The following is a 19172-nucleotide window of genomic DNA, read 5'->3' on the forward strand; positions in this document are numbered from 1 at the left end:
TGATTTCAAGTTTTTAACCAATCACACAATATAGAAAGAAATCTATAATTTTTGCCATGTAATTTAAGAGGAGAAGCTTATTTATTATGAAGCTGACAACCTTTATATGTTTTTTTTACATTTAGTATTGTACACCAAATATAAAATATCTGTATGAATCACCAGCACATCCAGGTACACTTTGGTGTTGACTTTCAAGCCGACTTCGAAGATGTGAGGTGGCATGATGTGGCCCTCATTAAAACCATAATAAAGACCATTACCGTGGCCGGAAACTTTTTTTTCATCATCCTAGCCAAATCTCTGTTATTCATGGCATTCCAGTGATGCATTTTGAGGATGCTTGCAATGATCTTGTTGTCATAACTTGGATCAGTAGAGAGCATGAGTCATACAGCGACACATCTCTGATCTTGCTCGTTAAACATTGTGTCACTTTCAGACATGATAAAAGGCTCCTATCTCTTTTGGGATTTGTACACAACTGGTCAACTAGTAGATGGTCTGCAACAAAAAGAAAAAAATGGTTTTCATCAGATGGAAATGGAATCATGTCTGAATTGATTTTTCCATAAAAGTTTTAAAATAAAGCTGTAGTGTCGGAAATTTATCCTCTTTCAGATAAATTTGACACGAAACTACTAGCCTGCAGAAAAAATAAAAGAATGAAATAAAAAGGAGGTTTTCATCAGATGAAAATGGAATCATGTCAGTCCAGGGTGGAACAATAAAATTGTCTGACAATTTTATCGTTCCACCCTGTATTCCCAGAACTGAAAACATACCAGCCGATGCACTTTCCCGACTCTCGAGGTTGGTGCCCTCACAACTTCTGCCTCTAATAACTTAAAAGACCAATCAGCCCTGGGAAATTTAGATTTAATGTCCAAAAACTTTTCCTGTTTCAAATTCTCCTAATTTCTCCTTCCTGATTCGGAGGGTATCATACTCTGCAACACTGCCACTGGGGTCCCTAGATTCCTGGTACCTTAACAAAGCCAACACACAGTGTTTGAAACACTGCATGCACTACCACACCCAGGCAATGCTGCATCAGTAAAACTTGTTACAGACGTTTTTTTTTTGGGGGGGGGGGCGAACATGTGACAAACTATCACTGGTTGGGCCCATCCTTGCTTTCAGTGTCAACACTCCAAAGTTCACTAACACATCCAAACTCCCCTTGAACATTTCTCCCCTCTTGTAGCACATTTCCCACATGTTCATATAGATATCCTGGGACCGCAGCCTGTAAATTATGGTTATTCTTACATATTAGCATGTGTCAACAATTTCTTCCGGTGGCCTGAAGCCACACTGATAACCGATATACCTGTGGAGACTATTACGGAAGCTTTCATTTCTTCCTGATTGCTTGTTTTAGAGTACCGGAACAAATAACACTGATCGCAAATCAGCAGTTTGAAGCATTTCTTTTTTGTGAATTATGATGAATCTTAGGTACTCAACACAATCACACGATCAGTTATCATCCAGCTTCCAATGGGATGGAAAGGTTTCATAGGTAACTTAAGGTCGCAATTGCATCTTCAGACCCGACAGTTTTGGTCTGAAATGCTACCTTCTATTCTACTCGATTACCATGCTGCCATTAAATCAGATTTAGATTACTCGTCCTCAGAAGTGCTTTGTGGGATGAATCTGGCTTTGCCTGGTATGATATTCACACCTGATAATACACTCAGTACAGATATCCTCTCATACATCTCATGACTTCTGTCATATTATTCAAAGCTGCCTCCTTTGTCTCCTCATCCACAAATGATCTCAGCGCATATCCCTGGAGACATGGGTTGATAGACACCTGTTTTTGTCCAAAATGATGTGGTCCATGGACCTCTACAAATTTTGGCACAAAAAAAAAACAACATTTTAATATGAATGATCGCACCAAAACGATGTCGGTGGACAGACTAAAGAAAGCCCATATTGAGTGTAATACTGCCATGTTGGACGCAGCCAACACACCCACTCACTGACACACATCTCAACAATCAACCCAACTATACAAAACAAGAGCAGGGAGGGTGGTCCACTGGTCCAAGAAACTTTCAAAAGATAACTATACTTAACTTTTCAATCTCCTTCTGTTACATACTTTTAGTAATTTTTTTAACATTTGTGATACACACAATTGTTCTGAGTGGGGAGCCTTGTAGGGGAGCGATAATTTGGCTGCAGGATCTCAATCCCATTGGCAAGAACCAACAAGAGTTCTTACCTACAAAAAGAGAGAGACACAACTTACTAACAACTCGTTTCGTGTGAATACTAGTAAATATACTCTTGACACTACAACTCACGAGAACACAGTCGACATGACACATTCAACTCGACAGCTCGCAAAGAGGAACAAGTGTATTCATTGAAAATTTGCAGAACTAAATTAACATTCTGCCTTTCAAATTTAGTGGGAGAAAGAGCTTTTGAAGTCAATTTGTAATACTATTTCAAAAGTCATTAAGATTCCAGGGCATAAAGTTTAGAAAATGGGGCAATAACTGATAGTCGAATAACTTAGTAAAATTACATTTTTAGTGTCTCTGAACAATCTGTACCTTCTAGGGGAGGAAAAGAATATCATCATTTCATTCAAATAATTAACCTTATTCAGAGTCATTATGTTTATTTGTTTGTATATGAATTTAATTGCATTGAAATATTTAAATGACTTATCCTGCACTAATAACAAAAATGACAAGATTAATTTTAATATAGAAATTACATTTTTGGTTTGCTGTTTTCTATGTTCATTTTCTGCATGTTTTCAATCAAAATGTGTATTTTCATCAGTTACAGGGTTAGGAATCCTTTATTATCTTCATTTTCACATCACTACAGAATACATGTACTGAAAAATCAGATTCAATCACAAAGGGCAGACTGGCTTTTGGACATGGAGATTTGGTGATATGGCATACCTAATAAGACTCCAGTAATTTTTATCAATAAATTTTAATTTCTCTTCTACATTTTCAATCCTATGAAATATCTGTAGCAGTCGACACCCGCTACAAACACAGGCAGGAGCTACTTCTTATGATTCGAGATTTGAAATCCATTTTCTCCCTGGCTTGTCCAATCACAAGCCAGCTCTTTATCATGTGACAGAGTATATAGAAGGTGAAATCTGAAACCATTTACCCTCTTTGATCCTGACCCTGCTGAGCAGTAGACATTAGCCGAGGGCTTTTGCCCCCGGCCGAACGTGAGTACAACAAGCTAGCTATGACTCTCTTCAAACTACCATCTATTTCCACGCGCTATACCCACACAAACTTTATTTACCATTCTACAGGACTACTCTCACCCACGACAACACGTGAACACACTTAATACCTTTGCCCTTTCTTTCTCCTTTAATCGGCTTCCTTCATCCCGGCAACTACTAGCTATAAACATGTGTGTTCTCTCCTCAACCAGCCGGCAATAATTAATTTTATCTTTACACAAGAACACTTCAACCTACTAACCCGTTTCTCTCTTGTACACCCTACTAACGAAGATAACAAATCAAGTTTGGTAATATAGAATGAAACTCCAATTCGTTGTCTCATTTCTGTCTTTTGTTATTGATATGCTAACGCATCAACCATACTTTGCTGTATAACATATTTAATGGCAGAATTCTCCAGTCAAATTTTCTTGGAGTTTGGTGACACTCTGAAGGTTGTTCTTTTATAGATAAATATGAGGGACAATTTGGCAAAAGTGTGGGAATGGCATCATTCCAAACATATGGTACTACGTGCCCGTTCATTAAATGTTGATGTCTCCTTTTTTACGTCTCCAGATTGAAAATGAAGTTCACATATCTAAATAAATAATTTAAAAGACAATCAAAATGTTAAAAAGTAAGAAAAGATAGTAAGCAAACATCTACAGTTCAGGGTGGAGGGGAGGGGGTGTTCGAAGGGGACATTATTATTATTTTCTTCTGATTTTTTTTGTATTTTAACATATTTAAAACTAGAACATTATATTTTCGCAAGATTGGTGGTATTTACTTGATGTGTTTCTAGTATTTTCTTTAATTTTCGATATTTGAGTGATTATCAAGGTTGTAATGAGATTGCAATTTGTTTTGCATTCTAATATACTTGTTTTGTAGTAAAAAAAATGTAAGATATGTTAAAACACAAAAAATATCTATGTTTTTAGAAGAGTAAATTATCTTTTCTTTGGTAACATTTATTTTTAGTATATTTGTTTTTTTCCACCCTGTTTGTATTTTATTGAATCTTGTTAACAATAGCTATTTTTATCCTTTTCTTGTTCTGTTAACTAAAGTTGAATGTACCCTTTATTTTTAGTTCATATTGAAAATTTAATTAAGACCGATTAGTTAATGAATTTTTAAGTTAAATTACCCATTTGTGTTTCTGAAAGGTGTGTGTCGGGGAATGCAGCATTTATTCAACAATTCCTATTTTAGTCAGGTAAATTATTTATAGCTAAAGTGTTAAAACATACAAATAAACGAAAATTTTAACAGAAAAAAATAAATGAAGTTAAAGCTATTATGATTGAATCTCAGTAAAAGTTACATTTGCATTTTCAAGAAAACATAATACCTTTTTTAAAAAAATATACATAACTTTAAAATATTTTGAAATACTTAATTAAAAGTTTTAGTTATTATTGAGAGAACAGAGTGTAAAATTATGTTTTACAATTTTACAAATAAAAAATAAAATGGAATTTTTATCTTTTTCTGATAAACATGTGTGAAAACAAACAGTTAAAAGAAAAACAATTCAGCATAATGTTTGCTGTAATTTCAATAAAAATGATTTTTATTTAATCTATATTGATAATGTTATCAAATATCATGAAATTACTTAAATACAGTTTTAATTAAATACGTTTTTAATTAATAAAAATAACGTCACTTATTTTGCTATATTTTATTGGATTAAAATTATTCCTCCTAATTGCACGTATCCAAATGGAGAATTTTTCTTACTCTTTAAGACAATAAAATATGTGCACTTTTGGGTCATTTTTATAATTTCCGCAGCAACTGGCAAAACAGAACAAAAAACATTTTTCATAAATTGAAAAGAAATGCGATCTCCTATTGCCTACATATTGCTACAACAACATGATGTCATTTTTCAGTTAACAGGCTTTCTCTTTCGGTAGTCTCGGTCTGATCATAAGAACCTGCACTGACAGGAAAGGCAGAGATTTATAATAATGTACTTACATACCTATGTACCTATCTACCCAAGTGTGTCATATTTTTGATGAAATGAGTAAAATAACGTTTCTGTTGGAAAAACTTCACACACACACACACACACACACACACACACACACACACACACACAAAACTTATCTGCCGTTGATTAAATTAGTCATTAAGTATATCACAAGTTAGTCTCTCTGCTTAATTTTTTATAGCATCTACTTGATTTCAAAGTATTTCACATTTTTCTGATTTATCTAAGATGATGCCAATTCTTTCCATTTTACATATTTCTGGACACTTAAGACAATTCAAAACATTTTTTTTCACACACAAAAAAAAAAATGGATAAGTTCCACCAGAGATAATTTCTGAAGTAAACTTGTCAACCAAACAATTCGTCATCGATGTTTAACAATGAGCAACAGCAACAAACCTTGTCTTGACAAAAGCAGATTTTACAAGCAACTGTCACAGACAGACATATTCAAAATCCTCACTATTTCGCATTTCCTAATATACACCTTTCTGTAACAGACTGGCATACTTTCTTTTATTTTGATAAACTTTTTTTGGTTTTCTTCTATTTGAAAAGTCTCCTAAAGAATATTGTTGGCAATTTTGTTTTTGTGCAAAAGAGCATGTGGACAGACATTTGTTCAAAATTGTGAATGCTTTTATTTTGAGAAAAATAGCAAGCGAATCACAAACCACAAATTGACAACACTCTATTTCTGGGCCCAACTCTCTTCTTGATCTACATCAATGATCTTCCAAATCACATCCTAAGATCATTCATAGACATTTATGCTAATGATACTACCATCTATGGCAACACTTGGAAGGCCGTAAATGACCAAGTTTTCTCTGATTCTCTCTCCTCTGACTTTTAGCATGTGTTACAATGGGGAAAGAGGTGGCTGGTTAATTTTAATGCATCTGAAACCAAGCTTCTATCTTTATAACATCAACGCTCTGCTCCCCGTCTGGTATTAATTGAAATGAATGACTCGTCTTATGGATACTTCATGTTTTGTAATGCTTTTGGGTCTGACCTTTAATCATGATCTGAAATGGAACAATGTACATCAAATCTGTTGCTAAGGTCGCTGGAAAAATAGTGGGATCATTCTACCGCTTCAGTAGATATCACTCTGCTGATGCAATTCTTTATCTGTATAAGAGTCAAGCATTTACAAGGATGGAGTACTGTTGCTACATGTGGGCAGGAGCTGCTAGAAGCAGCTTATCCTGCCTTGACAGAGTTCAAAATAGACTTCCTAGCATATTGGAGAATGCCCTTTTCTCTTCCCTGCAACCTCTTTCCCATAAAAGAGACATTGCAAGCTTGTCTCTGCTTTATCATTATTTTTATGGCAAGTGCTCATCTGAGCTCCAATCTATGGTTCCTCCCTGACCAAACTTTCACGAAAAACACTTGTTTAACTGAAATCACTATCAATAATTTCCCTACTCTTTATCTGTGTCTAAACCTAAACGTGGATTCCATGAACAAAGCTTCTTTCTTAGAACTGTACACCTGTGGAAGACTCTTCCATTTCCCTACTTTCCAGCTGACTACAAATTCTTGATGAGTCGGACTCCTTAAGTAATCCAATTTACCAAATTTCCACTACTAACGATTATTGTCTCATTGACTATTGTACACTCCTCAAGTGGCCGCTGGGCCTTGATAAGTGGTGATTCCTTTGTACAAAAAAAACCCCCCATCCAAACAAGGGCATATTTGTAGCAGACAGAATTGCAAAGAACATCAGCAGGAGCAAATTCTCACGGCTCAAAATTTTGAATATACTTCCTTTTTGACTTGTCCAAACAGAAGTCAGCTTTTAGTCATAGAACTGAATTTTAAAAAAATTAAACACACAGTAATTCTTTCTCTCTTTTTTCCTGGACCTTGGAATGAAGACATCTCCACTTGGCACAGATCAATCCTCAACAATTCTCTTGGGACACCACACAATCCACCCCAACCTTTCCAGCCCAGGGTTCGACTAAAATGAGGAGACAATGAATCCAGCATGGAAACCGGACTGCAATAAATGAACTCTCATCTCCGTATAGCACTGTCTCTAATCTTCTGTGCACATCCATACAGATGAACTCACATTTCTACGACGAACTTAGATACAAACATACATGAACTCTTTCTCTTTCAACAGGCCTGTCTAATTATTCATCAATGTCTCTACACAGGAACTCTTTCTACTACAAATCTGTTCTAATGAAGATAATCAATAAAGTCGTTATTAAATGTTAGAAAGTTGAAATTACAGAGAGTAGCAAATGTGATTGAAAAGACTCATATAATATCTGAAGCTTTCTCTTCCACCAGCTCACAGTTAAACGTGTGATAACTCTGGTGTTAATACACCATCCAGTTCTGATTCTGATAATGGAAGTGCAGTACCAGATAAGCAACAGCTCACCCAGTCAACATTCGAGCATACTGATCTAAGGTATGTTCTACCTTGTCATCTCTGGTGATTCTGCTGATTGGAGAGAATTAAATAAAACACAATATATTAATATTAATATAGTTTCAAAAGGTTCAGTTTAGCTGACGGATTATGTGTTACATGATAAGGGCTGTCCCCTTTTCATGTAAGTATAAAAATGGAGAATTTACTTTAAAATGAAAATGAAATAGCATAGGCGGAATTCAAACCTCGTAATCTAGTTTAGAAATAGATTACGTGTGAGAATTTAAAAATGTAAAACAAACATTTGTTTAGAATATATATAAATATTTCAAGGAAAGAATGTTAACTATCAAGTTTGTTATGAAATTTTAAATTGAAAGAATGCAGATTATAAGATAATGTTTTTAACATATTGGAAAAATAGGTTACTGAGAAATAGGAAAAGTTTTGGACACGTATGTCCAGAACACGTCATGACGTCACGGAAAATAGAAAGTTCTAGGAATAGAGAAAAAATTTAGTTAGAGTTAGTCAGTCAGTGAGAAAACTCAGAGACAGTCAGACGTCTAGAAGCGAGACGTCACTTCAAGAAAAAAATGTGAAACTTTGAATTCTTGATGATGGAATCACGGCCGTGTGAAGAATAAACCATCAAGTGTTTTTTTTTGTAAAGCTCGTCTTGTGTCTTATGATTCTTACAAAAAGGTAAAGTCCAATTGTATTATATATTTGTGTTATATGTCTTTACATGCACGTCTCAACATCATCATGTCCAAACTGTCTGAACACTATATCCCTTCACTCCAAGAGCTTTCTTCTTCTTCCATTCAACACAAGGAATGAACTTTTAATATATAAGAATCTCTTATAACATGAACAATATCTATCTAGTCTCTTACAACATCTCTTTCTCTCTCTCTGAGTCTTACAACATCCCTCACTGTAATAAGACTCTTTCTAAGCATCTCTTCCTAAGACTCTCTCAATGAAACCCCTATATAACATATGATTTCCCATGAAACCAGGAAAACTCACAATGGAAATTTTCAAGAATTGAACATTTTATACTGAAAAATAACAAAACTGTTGTTCTTGGCTTTGTTCATTAGTGAAAGCAAAAGTTGTGGAGACTTGTCTTCGTTCCTAGGATTTGGTAACCAGTGAAGCAAACTTTGAAGACACATGAATAATCAACTTATCAGAAGAAGTGTATGATGGTGTGGCTTGATAAATGCTCAAGCAATCCTGTTGACTTACAATCAAGTAAACTAATTCGGGAAGAACAGACATATTAGATGGCAGATTTATTTTACTTAATTCACTTTTTGGCTGAGGGGAATCTGGCTTTCCATGGCACAAATGAAAAGCTTGGTGACACCAGAAAAAGAAATTTGAACAAATTTATCAACCTTCTTACTAAGTCTATATGGAACAAAAACATTACCAAAGTTCTTGTATCAGAATATTATAGCATAATACTAGATTGCACACCTGATATCAGTCATGCAACTAAGAGAGTTGAATTTACAGAGGATATAGAGCAGAAATTTTTAAACACTGTTGAGTTTCTTGATGCGTGTGATACAACTGAAAAATGCCTTTTTGACAACATGGTCAACTTCCTTGCTAAGTATGACATTGCTATAAAAGACTTATGGTCAAGGATATGATAGTGGATCCAACATGCGGGGAAAAAAATCATGGCGTGCCGATGCATTTATTGAAGTCAATAAAAAGCTCTATATATGCCATGTAACCTGATCTGATAATTACTGATGCTGCAAGATCGTTGGTTACTTTTATTTATTTCTTTGACTACCTGCAATGTGTGTACAATTTATTTGCCATATCAACAAAGCGACAGGCTCTTCTGAAAAAAACATGTGAGCCATTTTATATCTAAAAGCCTTCCGGGCATAAGATAGGAAGCAAAGGCGAAAGTTGTTGTGTTTTCTTCAATTGTCCAACAATTGAAGTTCAAAACGAATGTATTTGGATAGCTGAGATGGATTTATCACCAAGATATGTCAAGTTTTAACCACTGAAATCAGGAGCTGGTGTTCCCTTGTTTGATTACTTGGTATAACTTGCTGTTTTAAATAAACATTATAAGTAAAGGGCAACAGAGTTCTTTGGTATGCAGATTTCTCATGTCGAGGTTGGCATGTCATTTGTTTCACAACACAAGTAAGGAAGGACTTGTAGAAGTTGAAGTTAAAGCAAGAGAATTAACAGATAAGTTCGAAGTAGTTGTGCCTGTTCAGAGTCAAGAAGAAGAAAGAAATATTTCTTCAGATTTCGACAGATGAGTCAGAATGGTGGAGAAATGTTTCACCAAGATTTTTTCTATCCACTCATGGATACAATTTCATCAAGTATTCAAGAACAGTTTGAAAACATGATTTTAAATCTAAGTACAAGTAATATGAAAGCTGCAATAACCTTGGACATGTTGCTGTGCTGCTTTCGCAAAAGTTGTTGGAGAGGGTTAGGGTTAGGGTTAGGGTTAACTACAAGAAACTTGAAAGAGAAATTATCGATTTCATCAAACTCATGAGCAGTAAGAAATGTATTACATTTCTGACTACTGAATGTGTAAATTATATAAAAAAAACACACACTTGTCGCTTTATATCCAAACAGAGCTGTTGCACTCAGAACTGTAACCATATTTCCAATTACAGTGGCATCCTGTGTGCACTTTCTTTAAATTGAAACTAATTAAAACTTTCTTTGGAACTCCATGTCTCAGGAAAGACTGGTTGGCTTATCTGTTATAAGCATCAAAAGTGAGAAATTAACATGGAAAATTGAATACAGCAGCTTGCCACAGAAAAAGCCAGAAAAGTGAAATTTTAATGATAAGGTTGGCAGGGGCACAAATTTTCTTCATTGTAATTTTTAGTAAAATCTTTTTATTTTTTTGATTGACTAAAGTTTTCTTTCAATTGTATTTGTTGCTTCAGCATGCACAAACTTTTTGTGTGATTTAAAACCTTTTTTGATATCATTTTTAAGGAGTTTTCATCGAAAGGGTGCTTTTATAAATATGCATATTCTTGTAAATATTTTCACAGACTTTAAAAATATTTCATGAACCATTAATTTAAGTACTCACATGCATTTCAGTACACAACACACATACAAATTAACATGTAGTATATAATAAAAATATTTTTATCTGCTTTTTTATTTATCATCCAAGAGAATACAAATAATGATGCACCTAAAAAGACCTGTTTGCCTTTTCATTATTTACCATCCAAGTGACTTCCATGTTTAACATAAATAAAGGACAAAGTTATCTTTATTTGAATCAACAAATAAGTTTTGAATAGTTTTCATTTCTGCTTTTTTTTTTCCCCCCCTTGCCGATATATTGGATTCTGACATTTGTTTTTATTTATTGTTAACAGATTTATGAAATAATCACATTATTCAATGAACCGTTTACAGAATGTTGAAGTACAGAAATAATCTTTAAATATTTCCTTGAGATAATCAGGGAGTTACTTCGTTGTAAAAGTATAAGATAAGTATTGTTGTTAGTTCAGACTAACACCAAAATTTACAAAAAACAAAAAAACTCACACATTTTCTTTATAAGTGATAAAGTTTGTGTTTATCGAATCTTAGTGGGTGTGTAGGGGTCTTTTAGCACTTCATGACTTTCTCCTACATTGTAACATTTTAAAATGACTTGGTTACTTTTAGCAACATTCAGTTACTACTAATATTGTTTTGATTTGATTAGTTTTTTTCTTTCCCCCTTTATATCAACACTTTCTGACACTCCCTCTATTTTTAAAAATAAATTTCTGATTTTTGAGAGGATATGAAACTTTCTGCAGCAAAATTCTTTTGAAATTTGAGTTGAAGTTTTTGAAAATTCCTTGTAGTGAAGTAGAAAAAAAAGAAATTAAAAAAAAATATATAAGACACAGCTGTTCCTTCCAAAAGGTCGAGCTCTTCAACGTCCAAAAATATTTCACCGTCACAAAAAGAATTCGCTGTCACTTCTTCCAACCGTCGGTTCACTCTCTGTGCTCTTCACCCCTGCTTAAAAAAAAGTACCGTTTATATGCTGCCCATTTCTCCACTTATGCAAATTGACTATCAACCAGAGCCATCTAGTTTTCCATTTCTCCAAACAGCCAATTTGCAAAGGGGGACAACTCAAACCACACACCCCCTTGATCTACACGATCATCACATGTCAACCCATCACGTAGTCGCTCGACCAACATGGCGGCCGTCTTTCTCGCTGCGATCTCTGCGGAGCCTCTACTACCGGCCGCACATCAAGGATGTGTCGAGGGATGCCGTCGATAGATACATTGTTCGGGGACTGGACACTTGTCACAATGCCCCTCCCGCAGCGTGTGGTACAGCGAGCATCAGGCGGTTTGATCCACACTTCCTCTCCCACTCGCACAGTCGCTCGCTTCTCGCCTTCCTCCGCGGGTACCTGTGCAGTTCGGGGATGCCACCACTCGTACTTGAAGACTGCCCTCTGCGGCACTGACTCCACTTTTTGCCCTGACTTTGGAGCCATATTATACCAGAAGACAGCTTCTGGCAGCGAAATCTGGCCCCTTTCAGCTATAGCCTTAATGGTCCTGTGATGCCGCTCCACAATTCCGTTTCCGCTTGGTCTATATGCAGCCCTGAAATAGCGCCGCACTCCCCACTCATCCAACACATTCTCCATGGCAGCTGAGCGAAAGGCAGTTCCATTGTCCATTAGCACTTCCGTCACTGGACCCCTCTCCAAAAACACCTCTTCCAAGACCTTTGCAATTTCACCTGCATTTTCCGCCTTGATTTCCCTCCAAATGGCTACTCTTCCTGGTCTGCAGTCAACCAGTGACAGATATGGCCTCTGTCGATAGTGCGTTACGTCTATCGCCAACCTGCTCCAGTTCTCTGCCACCTGAACCTCACCAGCTTCGTGTCTACTCGGCGCAGGGTCGATTGATTGACACTGGCTGCATCTCTCAATCACTGTCCTAACGGCCTCCTTTGTGATTCTGGGGTCCACCTTCCTGGCCAAGAACAAGGTTCTATCCACTCCAAAATGGTGCATGTCATGCAAATCCTTCAGAGTGTCTTCATTCAAACAACATATTGCAACAGCCGCCTCATTCGGCGCCTTTAGCCAGGTCTTCCGCACCCTCGTCATCACATCTGCTCTGTTCTTCGCTGAAGGACCCTAAGTTGAAGATCAAATTCCCTAATCATCATCAATCGACGCTTTACTAGCATCTTGGCAGCGCCTTTCGTCTTCACCCTCCTTTCTCCTGTAGCTTCGGACTGGATCCAAGAGAACACAGTGGCTGAGTCAGTCCTCACCTCAACATTCTGTAGCCCCCATTTCAAGGCTAAGTTGATGCCCTTCATAACCGCATCCAGTTCCGCCACATTTATGTGAGCCATGTCGTCCTTCTTCCGCAACCAAGCAGCATCTTTTGCAGTAACACCACCTATCTCCAAGGTGACCCCCACTTCTATACAGCTTGCATCACACCACACAACACCTTCTGCACTGTTGGGTACATGCCAAACACCTCTCACTGGATCCTCCCTCTTCACCTCTTCAATAATCTCTTTCATAATGTTCACAGTCTCTTTATCAACTCCATCCTCCCACTTCGCTCCACTAGCTCGCCTTTTGATATAGCTACATGCAGTCCGTAGCCATCCTGCAATAGGGTAATGGCCCACCAGTCTTCCGCATATTGAGAAGAGTTCTCGCCTGCTCAATTTTTCCGACACCTCCGGGATCTCATTTCCCCTCCGGAACACTAGCCGTCTTATCTGGTCCTTTCTTAGTTGGAGCCCTAACACAGCTCCTCACTCCAACGATTCCGGGCGTTTTGTAATTAGCCCAAAGCTGTTGAGGTGTTTTACTACGTCCTCTGCAGTTGTTACCGTCTCATCCACCAAAATATCATCAATGTAGGAACTGGTGGCTCTTCTGACTGCGTCCTCCTTGCTTAGCACCGTTTTGAGGATCGCTGCCATGATTTTTGGTGCAGAATTCAGGCCAAAACCCAACCTAGTCAGGCAGTACGTTCGGCCCTTGTATCAGCTGGTATTTCCAGAATTTCTTTGAAATGTGGATCTGTAGGTATGCAGATTTTAAATCCACAATCGTCACAGCCTTCTGAATCTGCCTCCACTCTTGCATGGTCTCTCCGCACACGTCCATCACATCGCCTCCCGTGTGACACACAACGTGTACGTTCAGCTCCCTGAAGTCCAGTACTGGCCGAACTTTTTGTTTTGTGGGCAGAACAACCGCCATTAACGGCAGCACACCTTCCACCTTCTCCGTCCATGGTCTTAAAATCCCCTCTGAGATCCATCGGTCCACCTCCTTCCCAAATTCAACTCTTGTGCCTCCTCGCAACGTATGCTCGTAGCATTCCACTCTGTTGTTCAGTATGGGAGGTTCTCCCTTCCATGCCCACTTGACTGTCCATTTCTCACCATCAAAGTGTGCAGAGAAATCTTGGTCCTCTATCGTGCAACTTTTGTCTAACCCGGCCGTTCCTGTGACACCTTTTTCGAATTGCACACCTGCAGCCCCTTGATGTTCTCCAAATCTCACGGAGTTCCTATATACCGTAACGCCCCCTAGTCGAGCAATTGCGTCCATCCCTAGCACCACATCAACACCCGTGACAATTTTGTTAATAACAATCGCCTGGATCTTTAGTGACATCCCACGTACCATCAACCGAACGATACTTGTGCCATTGCACTTCACCTCTCTGCCATCAACTGCCGTAATGCTGCTGGTTCCATTGCATGTGTCAACCATGTCTTTGGTGACAATTGTTGAAGTACAGCCCGTGTCGACAAGGGCTTTTTCACTTCGTCTATTTAGGGTCACCTCTACTTGTGGTGACATACCCTGAAGCGCTTTCATCGAATAAGTGGGGTAGCCACCGGCGCAGAGGCTTCCCCCTGTTCATTTCCCTGGGGGCAGAATCTGCTGATGTGGCCGACTTCCCCACAGCGGTAACACGTGACTTCTGGCTTTGGCTCCCTGCACTCCCTCGCCATATGGAGGCCTTGGCATCGGTAGCATCTGCCAGAGAACCTGGGTCTCTGCCACAGTCCTCCTTGCTTTTCGTCCTTCACAATTTCCTGCTGCAGTTTGCTTCGTTGAGCAACAGCTACGATTCCCTGCTCACTCTCTTTTTTCCTGGCCAGCACCCTAGCCTGTGTAATCAACTCCGCCACCTCCATAGTATTTACACCGGGCAGTTGCTGCAGAGCTATAGAAATATGGTCCGGGAAGCCATTGATAAAGCCCATCTTAACCATCTGTCAACGGCCTCCTCCATTGAATCCTGCTAGTCCCGTCAACCTCCTGATATTGTTGGCGTAAACATCGACAGGCTCTCCGGTCCACACCATATGGCTTAGTTTGCCATATGCCACAAATGGTCCTTCGGTAAATGCTTCCTTCAACTTTTCCTCAATGGCGTCAACAGACAGTCGATCCTCCTCCCGCATCTCCAGATATAGGGCCAGAGCATCACCATCAAGATACAGCGGTATCAAGCTGGCTACATCTGCGATGTCCTGCAACTTAGCGACAAGTTTAACCTTGGTCAGCCAGGTTATAACATCTCCCTCTCCAGAGAACATCTTAAGCATTTCACTGCTGATCCTCTTTGCTTCCATAGTTCCCGCCGAATTAGCTTGTAGTGAAGTAGAAAAAAAAGAAATTAAAAAAAATATATAAGACACAGCTGTTCCTTCCAAAAGGTCGAGCTCTTCAATGTCCAAAAATAATTCACCGTCACAAAAAGAATTCGCTGTCACTTATTCCAACCGTTGTTTCACTCTCTGTGCTCTTCACCCCTGCTTAAAAAAAAGTACCGTTTATATGCTGCCCATTTCTCCACTTATGCAAATTGACTATCAACCAGAGCCATCTAGTTTTCCATTTCTCCAAACAGCCAATTTGCAAACTGACATACTTGAACCAATGAGAATTCAAAGGGGGACAACTCAAACCACACAGAGCCATCTAGTTTTCCATTTCTCCAAACAGCCAATTTGCAAAGGGGGACAACTCAAACCACATAACTTATAAAAGATAAGAAATGCACTGAAATCATAATGAAAATAGGTAAGAAATACCAAAAAGTAGGTAAAAGTTGTGAACACAAAATATCTGCATTTGAAATACAATTTATTGTGGGTTTAGTATGTAGCCATCTAAAGATGCAGTACGAGAGATTTAAGCTGATAAATAATATGCTGTGTGCCCTAAAATCAGCCTCTCTAACAATATATCCTGCAGCTCAAAAAAATGGCAATTACAACCTGGTTATGAACCAACAAACAATGTGTAACATCATGAGGCTACAAAAACCTAGAAAACGATGTGAACCAATTTATTATGGCTTTAAACAAAGTCTACACAATTCACATCGTTGCCCGAATTAGACACCTCTCCTAATCTGGAAGGCGAATTTGTTGAGTCTGTGAAAGATTTATGCAACCAAGGTATCTTTCAGCAGATAGTGGACTATAAACAGGATATGTCCACCTTCGAACAACTGAAAGAATATCTACTAGCAACCCATCGTTGCCAGATGACCATTTTTCAACACCTTAGCTGATCCTGGGACCTGGAATGATGAGACAGTAAAAAATTAAGAAATTTTACAGGCCAACTCAAAACAATTACAGAAGTGGCCGTCCACATTAAAAAAAAAAAAAAAAAAAAAAAACACTAAATTAACTGCTGATGGATTTATTTCCATCATAGGCACGATGTTCATGAGTGAGAAAGTAAAAGTCTCGAATGTAAACCTCTACCCTCACCTTGTCAAAATAATTGATAACCACTATACTGTGGTTGGTCCAGTGTATGAAGCCCAACAATACCTAGATCGTGGTGTAAAATTGAATGACATGACTTCACATGAAATTGTGTATTACTCACAAAAATAACGACGTATTAGTAAAAAAAATGCACCATTGAAAACAAATTAGCCAACCTGATTCCTCAGACAGCCTTATCCCCACCAGATAAGCATAACCAATCAACCCGAATAGGGCCACCCTCAGTTAAGTGAAGACCATCAACACACATCAAGTATCTCTGTGTGCTAAAACTTGGAGGCTGACCTTGCTTCCATGGATACAACTGCCCATATCAACACCTACCTCATACTCAACTGACCCATATCACAGCAACCAATGATGACACACCTTCCATAGAGGATCAGAATTTTCACCGGTCAGAATGAAATGTGATGCCTCATTTGACCCACTCCTACACTGGTCATCACCTCTTCAATTTTTAAGGCCTCACTCACCATTCACCACTCGTTCACTCCACCTTCAACATCAAAGACATACACTTCTCTGGCATCGCAATGCTAGACTCTGGGTGCTCAACCTGCATCATACCAATATCTCAGCTATCTAACGAAACTAAGAAACACATGACCTGATCTGAAGTTTGAGTGAAAGGGATCAACGCAAGCATCATTACTCTTGACGAACTGACTTGTAACATCACGATTGGCAGTCTAAGCTCACTCATGTTCAACAAAATCAATGTATTGATAATGACCCAAAATACACCAGTCTTAATCGGCCAAAATATCCTATATTACAACACACATAGCCACTATCATACCACCAATGTCATCAACCCACATTCCTATGTATGGCACCTAAACTGACATCATCCAGAAGCACCTGATTATGGAATCACAACCAAGAGAAAAAACTGATCTGGCTGAAGCATAGCATGGGTCTATCACTACCAAACCATTCAAACCAAGATGAATTAGAGGCTATTGCAAACCTACTCATTAGCTATGCCAACATTATCAGTATCGAAAATAGCATTCATCTAACTCCTTTGCATATCAACCAATGGGCAGTCTCACAGTCAGAAACATCTTGGAAGCTGAAATTAACTCCAAAATTAATGTCTAGCAAATTTTTGAAAACTCTAGCAACCTCAAAAGTTTTAATAGTTCAGTGTTCACTGTATGAGTCAATCTGGACCCTTACCCAATGCCAATGATCGACCACTCAAACAAAATCAGCAAAGGCAACGTAAACTTCGCTTCCCTTGTAGCGGCTCCTAACAAATTGAAATCAACAAGCAAGACTGATACAAAATGGAATTGATACAGAAGGACCAATGCTATCAATACACATGCCTGACCTCTGCCGGACAAATCTCCTGTTGTGTAGCATAAGGCCTAGCCACAGTCACATCACATAACATTTTATTCTATATTGATAACAACTGGATCCATGCTAAAATATTTAAAGAATACATACTCTTCCTCAAACAACTTTTTATTGACTTACAAAATTCGGATTTAAGATTAAACTCAGATAAATGCTCTTTCTTCATGCCTGAGACAAAACTCCTTGGACATATAGCGAGGGATTCAAGGCCGATCCTGAATATGTTTGTACCATCAGAGAAATGAAGTCACCAACATCAAAAAGAGAATTACAAAGCCTTATCAGTCAGTTAGTGTGGATCAGACAATTCCTTGAAACAGGTCTACACAGACAAATTAAGTCAGATACGTTCTCAAAACTCATGGCTCCCATACACAAATTCAATAATGTTAATAAACCAATTTATCTTGATAGAGAATGCCAACAGAGCCTTTAGAAAAATCAAAGAACAGCTCTCCTCACCACCTGTCATCTCATTCCCGGACATCTCCAAACTTTTCATACTATGTTGCATGTAGAGCAATTTTAATGCAAGAGGCCAACAACAAGAAGAAAAATATCACAGCAGTCATTTCCCATACATTCAACTCCACAGAACAGAAATGGTCCACGACGGAATGAGAGGCATATGCTGTAAAATTAGCAATACTGAAATTTGATTATTTCCTATGCAACCGCCCTTTTATTATCTTAATATACAACAGATCATTGACATACTTGAACCAATGAGAATTCAATAATGCCAAGATATGGTGATGGCAAGAAGAGATCTCATGCCCTGTTTGTTTTTTAACATGATCCACATGTCGCCTTACCACTGTCCTCAACTCTAGTTCAGTTTCATATGACACTGGACCTGTCCATCTCTTGACCACTCCCTTTTATCATCTTGGTCCAGTATAGAAATTTTTTGCAAAGACTAATTCGTCTCCTCTAAATTCTTATATAGTCAGAGAGTTGTCACATTTTTTTGATTAATTGGTGTTTTCTCATGCGCTCCCTTTACTGTAGTTTCCTGTGGAATAATCCAATCCAAAATCGTCTTTATTTTCCAGTTCATTGCCACTGATATGATGATGACCATTTGTGGCATAGGGAGAACAAGAACAACTTAGTTTTGAACTTAAGGAGACTTACTCATGACTCATTTTCCTGATCCCTTCCTTAAAATTCACACATATCTTGTGGCCAATCCATTTGGAAAGGGGTGTTTTGGTGATGTTATAGTTGGACATAAAGGCTTGGAATTCCTCACCTTAAATTCTATTTCCTAG

The 19172-nt window shown here is 38.0% G+C and overlaps 1 protein-coding gene across 2 annotated transcripts in view; it reads right to left on the reverse strand.

Annotated features, from left to right (window-relative positions):
• Nucleotides 1-19172, reverse strand: part of LOC145259163 (GTP-binding protein 8-like) — a 244887-nt gene that overhangs the window by 20274 nt on the left and 205441 nt on the right. The window lies entirely within an intron of this gene.

The sequence above is a fragment of the Euprymna scolopes genome, chromosome 34 (genome assembly GCF_053919585.1).
Source record: "Euprymna scolopes isolate OS-2025 chromosome 34, ASM5391958v1, whole genome shotgun sequence".
NCBI classification, from domain to species: domain Eukaryota; kingdom Metazoa; phylum Mollusca; class Cephalopoda; order Sepiida; family Sepiolidae; genus Euprymna; species Euprymna scolopes.